The sequence below is a fragment of the Saimiri boliviensis genome, chromosome 3, assembly GCF_048565385.1.
Source record: "Saimiri boliviensis isolate mSaiBol1 chromosome 3, mSaiBol1.pri, whole genome shotgun sequence".
Taxonomy (NCBI): domain Eukaryota; kingdom Metazoa; phylum Chordata; class Mammalia; order Primates; family Cebidae; genus Saimiri; species Saimiri boliviensis.
The window spans coordinates 123,281,840-123,293,751 of NC_133451.1; the positions used below are offsets into that span (position 1 = coordinate 123,281,840).

The following is an 11,912-nucleotide window of genomic DNA, read 5'->3' on the forward strand; positions in this document are numbered from 1 at the left end:
ACCCCAGGCCTGACCCTCATCACCTGACTTCCAGATACTGTGTCATGACAGTCCCCTAAGAGAAGCCTCACAGACCTTAGTCCATCTCATTTTTAAAAATGTCTTTTCATCATATACAATGAATCATTTCCTACTTCAATTTCTATTCCTAGCCTTATTTTCCCTTCTTTTTCTCAGCTGCCCCAGGCTGCCCCTTTGAACTCCTTTCCTCCATGCTTGCCCCACTCTTCTTTCTGGTGGAATCTTACCTTGAGCTTGTGGACTTCCTATTCCCTCTGCCTGGAATGCATATCCCTTCATCTTCTCTAGCTCATTCCTACAATTTTCAGGTTTCTGCTCACTTAATTAAAAAGACCTCTGTCCTGTCCCACTCTTTGCCACTATCCTGACACGGCACCTACTACTTGCCTTTGATGTATTTATTTACTCTCTTGCTAGAATGCAAACTTTATGAAAAATAGATTTTCTTTTTTTATTTTTCTTTTCCAGAATATCTCCAGAAACTGTATCAGATAGGCGCTCAATAAATATTTGTTAAATAGATAAAATGTTTCATTTATAAAATTTTTTAATGTTCAAAACACATTTACTAAATCACCTGACATCGACATCTAAGATAATTTCAACAAATACAATGTTTAAGAAAAAAATTGTGGTATATAATGTATTTGTCTTAAGAAAAAAGTCTCATTTACAAGTTGAGGAATAAAGGTATTTCTTTTAATTAAAAAAACATTCATTATGCAGTGCTACCATAATAAAAGTGAACATCCCAAGAGCAGCTCAAGTATCTAGTGAAGTATTAAGAGGTAAATGTTTTTTCAGTCATATTCAGAAAATCTAATGTGTTTACTTGCTTGTTGAGTCTTCGCCAGTCTCACCTTTTCAGCTTTGGTGATTAACTTTTCAGTGCCTCTTTTCTTTTCCTGAGGCTAAGTTTTGCCTATCAACCAAAATCTTTGGCCAATACCTTTGTTAATGATCACCAGAAAGGATCTCGAGCTTCCAGCAGTTTCTTGTTAATTTCCGTATATGCTTTTATTACTTCTTGAGCATCCTCAGGAGTTTTAAATCTAGTATGGCATTCTGTATTGCCTTCTAGCAAATCAACATAAAGAACTTCTGAGATTGCTGTCAAAGTATCCCAGACTTGTTTCCTGTCAGGTAGAGGCTCTGTGCTAATGATCTTCACAATCACTCCACTCACGAACTGTGGTCCTGATGCATTCACTTTCTCCTGGGTGTGACACTCTTCACTGGGGGCTTTATTTTTTTCATTTTTTATTTCGGTCTTTTGAGGTACTCCACTGTCTGTTTCCATTTCTGACTCCGATTTTATTTGGGATATTGTTTTTTTTTTTTTTTTAAGAAGCCATGCTAGCTTTTTGTAGTGCTAAATACTCTTTTTTCAAATCCATCTATTCGCTCTTTGATAGTACTCTTAATGGTATAACTACTTCTCCCATTTTATGTCTCTCTTTATGTTTTTTCTTGTGTTTCCTTTTTGTTTTTAAGAGAGAGATATCTTTTAAATCTCCAGTATCCTTTTCCTCTTCAGTAGAGATTTCTCTATTTTCTTTGGAAACTTCTGAAGCTTCCTTAACCATGTCTTTCTGAATAATTTTCTTTACTTTTGATTGGGGAGCTAGGGATTCTGCATCTTCAGAGCTACTTCTCTTCCTCTTCCCTGTTCTGATTTCAGGTAAGCTGGATACTTCAACTTTTTCTCATTTTTTATTTCTCTTTGAAGGCTGCTTTTGGAGTTCAGGAGACTCTAGATCAGAGCCCTCAGATGTGGATCTGGATCTTTTCATTTTACTGACGCTGGTGTTGCTTGTGTCCGTGTTTTCCTCTTTGGCTTGGACTATGTCTTCGTTCTTCATTTGGCCTTTCTTCTTCTTTTTCTTCTCTTCCACAACTGTTAAGGCTGGAATGGGCTTATTTTTCACTGTTTTAGGAAATACGCCAGGTTTTCTTGGTACTTCTTCTGGTGGGTTGTTAAGAAGCTCAATTGCTTTTGCTTCTTGTTCTTCTGTTTCAAATTCTACAAATGCACATCCTTTCGGATCTCCAATAGACTTACAATGTGGTATACTTACATAAACCACATTGCCACATTTCCCAAAGACTCTTTCAATCCAACTGCGATTAACATTTTTGGGAAGTAACTCCACATACACCTCATCCTTTGGTCTTTCCCCCAGAGATTTTTTCCTCCTGATTCTGGTGCCTTCCAAATCAAGCTCTACAACAGCTGAACTTCTCAATGTTCCGGCAGTTAACTTCCCATCAGCAGTCAATTTTTTCATTTTGTTAAAAGACAGAAGTCGTGATATATCAACAAACCCATCTCTAAATTTTTCTATATGTTCTCAAAGAAATCTATCCTTGTGAAGATTTGCATCCCTAAACCAGAAGTCCACCTGCTTAGCAATATCTGCAAGCCCCTGTTTAACTCGTGACCATTTCTTTTTTTCAACGTCTTTTTTCTTTTCAGTGTTTCTTCTTCCATTATCTTTTCTTGATTTCCACTTTGTTTCCATTCTCCATTCAACTCCCAAAATACAGGGTCAAATACTGCGGCCTTCAGTCCTTTCAGTCTCCCAATCCCGACAGTCTTGGTTACTTTCTCGTCATAGGACCTCATTTTTGTTATGTATCATATATAATATATAATAATAAATTAGACAGGGCATGGTGGCTTATGCCTGTAATCCCAGCACTTGGAGAGGCTGGGGTAGGGGGATCACCTGAGGTCAGCAGTTCAAGACCAGCCTGGCTAATATGCTGAAACCTCATCTCTACAAAAATACAAAAATTAGCCTGGCATGATGCCGGGTGCCTGTAATCCCAGCTACTTGGGAGGCCGAGGTGGAAGAATCTCTTGAACCTGGGAGGTGGAGGTTACAGTGAGCCGAGATCCCACCATTACACTCCAGTCTGGGTGACAGAGGAGACTCCGTCTCAAAATAATAATAATAATGAATTATAATATTCACATGTTCTCCAGTATTCTGGGATTATTATTTTCTTTCTCCCACTTCAGCATAAATATGAGTAATCAATAAGTATTTTAATAAAATCCAAAAAGTGAAGGAATGTGGGGAGGGAGGAGCTACTTGGCCTGTTTTGTGTTGTTTCTCTGTCTTACACTAAGTTGCTGTTCTAGACTTTCTTTCAGTACTGCCTGCCTGTGCTACAGGCCATGGCTCTTGGGCATTTTCATTTTCTCAAATACACTTCCCCACCAAAGGTGGACTAGCATCATAGATTTCCTTTGAAAGAACAAAGTAAAATTTAATATATCCCCAAAATTAGCAAATGAATCTTGCTACCATCTTTGTATTTGTGTCTTTGTGTGTTGTTGTTGTTTTAGAGACAGGGTCCTGCTCTCTGCACCATGCTTGAGTGCAGTCAAGCAACCAGGGCACACTGTAACCTCAGACTCTAGGGTTCAAGCGATCCTCTTGCCTCAGGCTCCAGAGTCACTAGGATGACTGTGTAGGTCACCACACCTGATTAATTTTTTATTTTTGTAGAGACTGAGTCCTGCTCTGTTGTCCAGAGTGGTCTCAAACTGCTGACCTCAAGCGATCCTCTCACCTTGGCCTCCCAAAATGCTGGGATTGCAGGCAGGAGCCACCGCATGCAGATGCTATATATTGTTAAGACCTGGCATTTTTTCTTCCTGCTACAGTAACTATTAAATCATAATAGTGATTAACATGAATTATTTACTAATTTCCAACATGCATTCAATTCTCACAATCACTCAATAAAGTAGGTACCGTTATTAAAATCTCCATTAATAGAAGAGGAAAATTTGGCTTAGAAATATAACCAACTAGCTTAATGTCATGAAACAAGTTTGTGAGTCAGGTGTCAAGCCCAGGTCGGTCTGACTCCAAAGCTCACCATCCTTTACTACTTCCAGCATCAAGCACATTAAATCTCCCTTGGAATCAGGTGGAAAAGTGAATGAATGAACAGATGAATGATTAATTGCACCCATTTTTTCATCTTATTAGCGGTGTTTAATAACTGAATTTTGAACTGACTCAAGGAAGGGCTGGTTTTCGTCCAGGGAGAGCATCCTGTGAATAGGGGCCATTATGCAGACAGCCTGAAGGACACCTGCCAAAGATTCAGCAGAGGATGTTTCTGAGCTTCGTGGGAGGCAGAACTCCATAACCTCCAAGGTCTCTTCAAGATCAAGTGATGCATTCTATGACTCCAAGAGGTTTATAAAAAATAGAAAATTTAGAATATATACAGTCTATATAAATAGAAATAAAATTAATCTAACTTTGTCTTTCCTTTATTCTTTTCCAAAAAAGAAACAATTATTTTAGGATGAATCCAGGAGATAATAATCAGAATATCAGCATTTTGAACTCTATCTATCAGCTTTAATTCATTTTTCCTTTAAGTTTATACTTTTGTAGCACTGACTTTTCTCCAGAGTCAGAGAAAATAGCAATGGTAAATAATGAGCTCTTCGTGTTCCTGGAACAAACTACCCAATGCTAGAAAAGCCGGCTTCAGCATGTGCTGAGAAAGCATCCAGATGTTAGCCAGCTGAAACAATATATCCCAGTGCATTTAAATAAAAACTTCATCTTCATTTAAAAATTGGAAGTCAAAATGGGGTTTAAGATTCCCAATAAGGGTCAAGAAACTGCAAGTACTCATGCATCTCTGAACCTGCCGATTGCCAGAAGGTGTCCGTACAGGTCCTAGAACACTAAGAATTAAAAAGTAAATACAATGCTTGATATAATAGCTAACCTTTCTGATTACCTCAAGTTGCGCTAACAATAGTAAAGGTGCCTAGTATTTATTTGGTTATTACTTGGAGTTCCACATTGCATGGTTATGGGTTGCTTGGAAGAACGAGCTGTAGGAAATGCAAGAGAGTGGAGAGGTGACCGAGGAATTGGGAGCTATGCAGATCATTGGTAGATCTAGGGACAGGGAGGGGCATTCTCCACCCTTCCCCCTAAACTCTTTAAAAGGGAAGATGAATAAAACTGTCAAGCAAACAGAACAAAATGCTAAGGAACCTTGAAAACTTCAGAAATAAACACTGGTTTTCAGAGTCACAGAAAAAGAGAGGTTCATTCGCATAGAAATGAAATTGATGAAAAAATGAATTACAAATTGAGACATAAAACGTGGAGCTTTGATTTTTCATTAGCACTCCTGACATCAGTTAAGCCAGGATGGATTAAAGTGTGTTTCCCAAAGTGTGCCCCATCCCCTCAGCATTAGAATAATAGAGAGGGGTGTTTAAAAAAAAAAAAACAGATTAAAAAAAAGGAAACCAATTTCTGAGCCTCACATCAGACTCAATGAATAAATATTCCTAGATGTTGGGCTCAAATAATTCACATTTTATAATAATACCCAAGTGTTTCTTATCTACCTCATAGTTTGAAATCTTTGGAACGTGAATGGCATTTTGTGGTAACTAATATTTTAGAGAAATGTAAGTGTGAGGAATTTTGAGTACAAGAAAAAAGGAAAAACCAGCTTAACTTTTAGAAAACAAAAGGCCAATTTAGCAAACAAACAAACAAAAACGTTGAAAAATAAGAAAGCTAGAACAAAGTTTCTCTTTTCTAATTTCCCTTTCTTCATTCTATCTTAGAACAAAAAGGAGAGGCAGGAAGTAAAAGCAGTTGCCTCGTTTGTTAACAGAACATTATTTTAGTTTACCAATATTGTTCCACAGCCAAGATGACTTTGCTTATCTATTCTTTTTCATGTTGGGACAGCTTTAAAACTGACAACAACCCTGAGCTACACTAAGGCAAAACTGTGAAATAACACGTTTTCCTAAATAAGTAATTGAGAGGTTGCATTAGTGTCCATGGCTGCCATAACAAATCACCACAAATTGGGTGGCTTACGACAACAGAACTTCATCATCTCACAGTTCTGAAGGGCTGGAGTCCAAAATCACGGTGTCGACAGGGCAGTGCCCTCTCCTGAGGCTCTGGGGAAGAATGTGTTTCATGGCTCTCAGTTCCTGCTGGTTGCCAGCAATCCTTGATGTTCTCTGGCTTGAGGACGCACCACTGAATCTGCCTCCATCTTCATGTGACATTCTCCCAGGTGTGTCTCGTCTTCAGTGTCCTCCTCCCTCTGTTCAAATTTCCCTCTTCTTATAAGAACATGAGCCATTGGGCTGGGGACAGTGGCGCATGCCTGTGACACCAGCTAATCAGGAGCCTGAGGTGAAAGGATCACTTGAATCCGGGAGGAAGAGAGGTTGCAATGAGCCGAGATTGAGCCACTGCACTCCAGCTTGAATGACAAAGCAAGACTCTACTAAAAAGAAAAAAAAAGTACATTCGTCATTGAATTAAAGCCTATTCCAATGCAGTATCACCTCATCTGAACTTGAGGACATCTGTAAAAATCCGATCCTATTTCCACATAAGTATAAAGTCACATTTACAGGCACTGGGAGTTAGGAATTAAACAGGTCATTTTGGAGTATCCAATTCTACCCAGCACACTGAGTCAATGTTAAGGGAAGCTAGAACACAGAACTGAAGCTGTGTTGTTTTAATTTCATATTGCCTTCTTCTCTGCATGTCTATACCATTTTCTATTCAGTCTCTTACAAGGACACTTGTCTTCGGATTTAGGCCCACCCAGATAACGTAGGATAACCTCTTCATCTGGAGGTCCTGAATAAGCATATCTGCAAAGATTCTTTTATTTTTATTTTTATTTTATTTTTGAGATGGAGTTTCGATCTTGTTACCCAGGCTGTTGCAGGTAACAGTAACACATTTCAGGGGTTAGGGCATGAACATATCCTTTTGAGAGCCACCGTTTAACGACTACTAGGTGATGAAAACTTTTTTGTAGAGATGGGGTCTCCCTATGCTGCCCAGGCTGGTCTCAAACTTCTGGCCTCAACCAACCCTCCTGCTTTGGCCTCACAGTCTGCTGGAATTAAGAGGTGTTAGAATTTAAAAACAGACTGTATCTTCACCTTTTCTGAAATGGTGTGAGTATATTCTTGCCTGGAGTAGATTAAATTACTCCTCAAGGTCATTCCTAACTTATTTAATTATCTAATTTTATTATCTTATCAGAATTTGAGTTTTCAAGATCTTATTTAAAGAGGAGAAAAAAGTCAAGGCAAATCTAATATGAGTAAGTCAGACACAAAGTATTCTATTTTCAATAGGTTTAAATTCACAAAAATGATTACTTCAGGAGGACGATACATATTCATACTAAACTCTTAACAAGAATGATTTTTTTAACATTTAGGAACTTATAAAATGATGTAAATCTGAAAGATAGGCCAAGTTATGGCCTGAATTAATATTTATTCAGCATAATTAATATTTAATCTTTATTAATATTTATTTATTCATCCTTAATTATCTCAAATCATTTGTGACATATAGGTCAGACCTGGACATCGAGAAGATTTAAAAGATACAATATGTGCTAAAACCAAGTTTCAAGGGGGATATTTTGTCCTTTCTGTGTCTGTACAAACTCCCTCTCTTATCCCCAAAGTTTAAAAACTTCTCACATGTTCTGAATGTCTTAACAGGTTTAAGGAAAATTAGAAGAGGATTGTTATGAAATATGTTAACTTCCATCATCATTGTTTTTAAATCTTGAAGTTAATTAGGCATTCTGGGTTTTATATTTTAAGTATAACATAAACTGGAAGGCAAGAGTTATTTCCAAAATACTCTAATAGGCAGCCCAATAATTGAAGGACTCAACAGTAATGAGTTTCAAATGGGAAAAGCGTAAGAGAAGAGGGCTGTTGACACGAAAGAGAATGAAGTCAACCTCTTTAGAGTTCTTAGGATAGGTCTAATACTCAGAGTATTCAGAAATACGTTCAAAGGTGAGGTACTCAAAATTTTCCTGCAAAATTCCCAGTTTCAGGATTAAAATTGGGAAAAACAAGAAAAAACCACAAGCTCATGTAGACAAACACATAGTGTCATATCCTGTATTGACAAGTCTTTGAAGGTTAATTCCCTGAAGTAACCACACCGAGCCGAGAAACCAAGTCAGCCCACCAAAATCTATAATTTTCCCACCAAAGCAAAGTAAATTTCCCATGTTGCCAAAATTCATGTGAAAGTATATAGTACCTAATTCTCTTCCTATGTCCTAGTTGTTCAAATCGGTGATGTCTAAAGTAGAGTAATGCATGATTTTCTGCAAGGGTCAAAAAGAACATCTGTTTACTTTTAGTCTTAAAACATAAAAAGGAAATCAAGCTTTACTTATATTTAAAATATAATGTCTTTCTATAATTCATAAATTTTAAAATGCTTATATTGAGATACATAGCCATAATGTTTTTACTCATATAGGTGTGAAATATTTTTACTTACATAGATACATGATTAAAATGAATCGGAGGCTCCTGATTTAACCAAACTGGAAATAATTTAAACACTTTCTTCTTTCCCTGTAAAGCTTAGATCTTTACAATTTTTTGATATCTGAATTTTATATGGCTATAAATTATATAATATAAATCATACTCATTTCAATATAAGTATAAATTATATGAAAGGTCTTTAAATTTTTTTTGAGTCATTGTAGGCTATATCTGGTCCACATGTTTGTACAAACCATTCAATAGGATGGCATTTACATAAAATCTTCCATTATATTACATCTCTAGTAAAATATCTTCGAAAAACATGAAGAAGAACATTAAGAAATTATACTCCAGTCATTCCTGTAGTTTAGATATATTAGAGAAAACAAAAAATGAATGAGGTCAAGTTAGTGATTTCTTTTGTCTTCATAAAAAAAAAATCAATAGTTACTAAAGCTACATAAAGGACATCCTGCAATTTAAATGTTGCAGTCTAAATCTCAGGGAGTTTTGGATTCCATTTACTATCTAAATTCCCTTTCCCTCCCTGACATTTTTAAGTCACTGAAGAAGCATGTGAACTACCTAGAGATTTGTTCTAAGAATTGACCAATTATCTGTATGGGCAGGGACTCTCTTGTTCTTGTTTTAAAGCTCACTAAAATAACTGTTCCTGCTGTCATGTCAAGACAAACTGATGTGCCATGGTCACTTAGAAGAGGTGCCATGAACATGTTATTTCTAACAGTAGTTTCAGTACAAAAACTGAAGAGATAATCTGTGCTTTCTGCCTGCCACCAGCCCTCCCCACTCTTCTAGTATAAATTCCTTTTCATCTTGTAAACTCTTCCTATTTTTCTTGAGTCTACTGTCAATAAAAGGACTTGTCCTCCCCTCCAAACAAGTGGGTATGTAATGGGCTACTCAGAGGACTTCAGACCCTTAGGCACATTCATCTGTCCAAGAGTGAGAAATTGATCAAACAAGGTCAATTGGAGTCATTTTCACTATTAAACTAAATGCTGTGACTGGAGGGGGGGGGGGTCGAGGAACTTCTTTTTCTTTTAGATCATTGGTACCAAAGACGGTACAACCCTGGTGCTACCAGAGTCATTTTTTGCCACCAAGTGGAAAAATCTTACATAAGAATAAAATCAATACAGAGGAAAGAAGAGTTGAGAGAGGAAGGGAAATATAAGGTATTCCCTTTTACATCTGTACTTTTCTATTAGGTTGATGCAAAAGTAATTGCAGTTTTTCCATTTTGATGGCAAAACCACAATTACTTTTGTAATAACTTAATATCATATGGAGGCAATAAAGTTTCCCTTGGCGTTAGATTTCTACCAGGTGCAACTGAGAAAAGTCCTCTTACCACAAGGGATGATATGCTAGAATACATTCAGGCTACTATTATAATAAAGTCAGTCTTTCTTTCTAGATATATTTTCTTGACTGGGATGAAGTTAAATCTCCAAATTGCCTAAAATCAATGACATGGTTGTGGCCATAGTCATGAGTGTATCAAACATGTGAACAACACACAATATATGTCTCTTAATTCACACATACACATACACATGCGTGCACACACACACACACACACACACACACACACATCTCAGAAGATTGCCGTAACATAGCTATAGCTAACAGAGTACTATGCAGAGTTGTTTATTCAACAAGCATAACTAACAACAACATAATGCTTGAATTTTCTCCAGTAAAATCTACCCACCAAATAACCTGTTTATTTCTATTTTGGCAGCATTCTTTTATTTTCTTGCCTTCTGATTTCTTATTGTCCCATATAGTTTCTTTTAGGTCACCTATAACACTATATTGTCCCATATAGTGTTAAAAATGATAAGCTTGGGTTTTTGTAATATTTTATAACTTGACAGCTTTTACATGCTGAAGATCACAGAATGGAAATTGTCACCAACCTCCCAACCAAAAAAAAATCAATCATTTGTTAAAGACCTTAATCAATTTAAAATGTTTTGCTAAGTCAACTAAATAGGGACTATTCTTTGAAGAAGACGAATAAGTGATTTCACCTTTTCTTAGATTATCTGTTACTTGTATTTCTTAAAGAATAGGGCTCATGAGGAACATTCCTTTAAAAGGAGTAAACCCACTTTCAGATCTTTCTCACTAGGAAAAGCTGATTCTTCTATTAGCTTCTTTCTCTGCTATGATGTATTATTAAAAATGGGAAGACATTGTTGATGGCATGTGTTGTATAAAAGCATTGTGGGGTACCATTTTTTTACTTTAAGGAGAGTTTATTTTATCTTGGGCCAACTTGGAAAGCTTTTCAGAGGCCATCAGCACACTGACTTTCTTCATATTAGATAAAAGCAAGGATGTTGCTGATACATTGATCTGAAGTTATTCAAAGCCTTAGTTGGGGAAGAGAGAATTTCCTTCCTTGGTACAGAGTAGCTTTCACATCATATTGACGCATTCAAAATCTGAAAACCCTTTTTAAATTAAGAATGTCAGAAGAAAATTTTCACCTTTTTTGAAGTATAAACTGGAAATGCAGAAATTTTATCAGATCCAAAGAGGAATAAAATTAAAATACAGTTTAATGTCAACTTTAAACGTCAATATATTCTAAAAGAGTAAATAGTGGAAAACTGGATTTAAACCATACCAGTTATGTTGATGTCTTAAATTACTGATTTGTGATTCATAAGTTGTAGGTTATCATAAGCTGTTTGCTTGTAGAGTGCTGAGCACATGGCTTCCAGGAAATACTTTTCTAGCAAACTTGTTGTTTGAATTACCAGATAATAAATGTTTTAGGCTCTGTGGGGTATCTAGTGTCTTCTAAACTCTGCCTTTGTAGCATAAAAGCATCCGTAAATGTTATATAAATAAATGTGCATGTTCTGATAAAACTTTATTGACAAAATTCAATGGGGGGCTGGGTTTGGCCTGCTGTGATAATATGTCAACCTCTGCTCTATGCCAAACTCTGAATTATCATGTGAGCTGCTAAGAATGGGATGTTGTATGCATTTAATAAATGGAACATTTTCCTGAAAATCAAAAGATGAGTTCTCTTTCTAAATTTACCAATATCATGTTAATAAATTCATTCTAATGGTGTTCCCTAAAGCCTAGCTTTGTTGGGTGAAGGAGAGAGATTTTTGGAAAAGGAAATGAGGGGATTGTCAGTGAGAGAGGCTTTAGGTTCATGCTCTGATTGGAGGCAGGCCAACTTTGCCTTTGTCTACTTTAGATATTTGAGTTGTACAAAACCTCATTTAAAAAGATTCAACTTGGAAGAATTGGGTAACTTCTGTAAGTCATTTGCATAAATCACACCTAACCCTAGTTGTCAGTTAAGATCATATTACAGAAAGAAATGCCTCAAATGTAGAGTGAGTCTTGTGTACAGGAAATTCAAGGAGAAAACAACAATTTAAATGAAATATATGTCTTTGTAGAGAAGTGTAGAGAGCTGAGGAATGACAACAGAGACAGATATTAGTAGTGTCAAGACAAGAACACGGCT

General features: G+C 36.5%; 1 pseudogene; it reads right to left on the bottom strand.

The window, feature by feature from the left end:
- Positions 1 to 821: 821 nt before the first annotated feature.
- Positions 822 to 2,372, bottom strand: LOC101029137 (la-related protein 7 pseudogene; annotated as a pseudogene).
- Between the last annotated feature and the right edge of the window lie 9,540 nt (positions 2,373 to 11,912).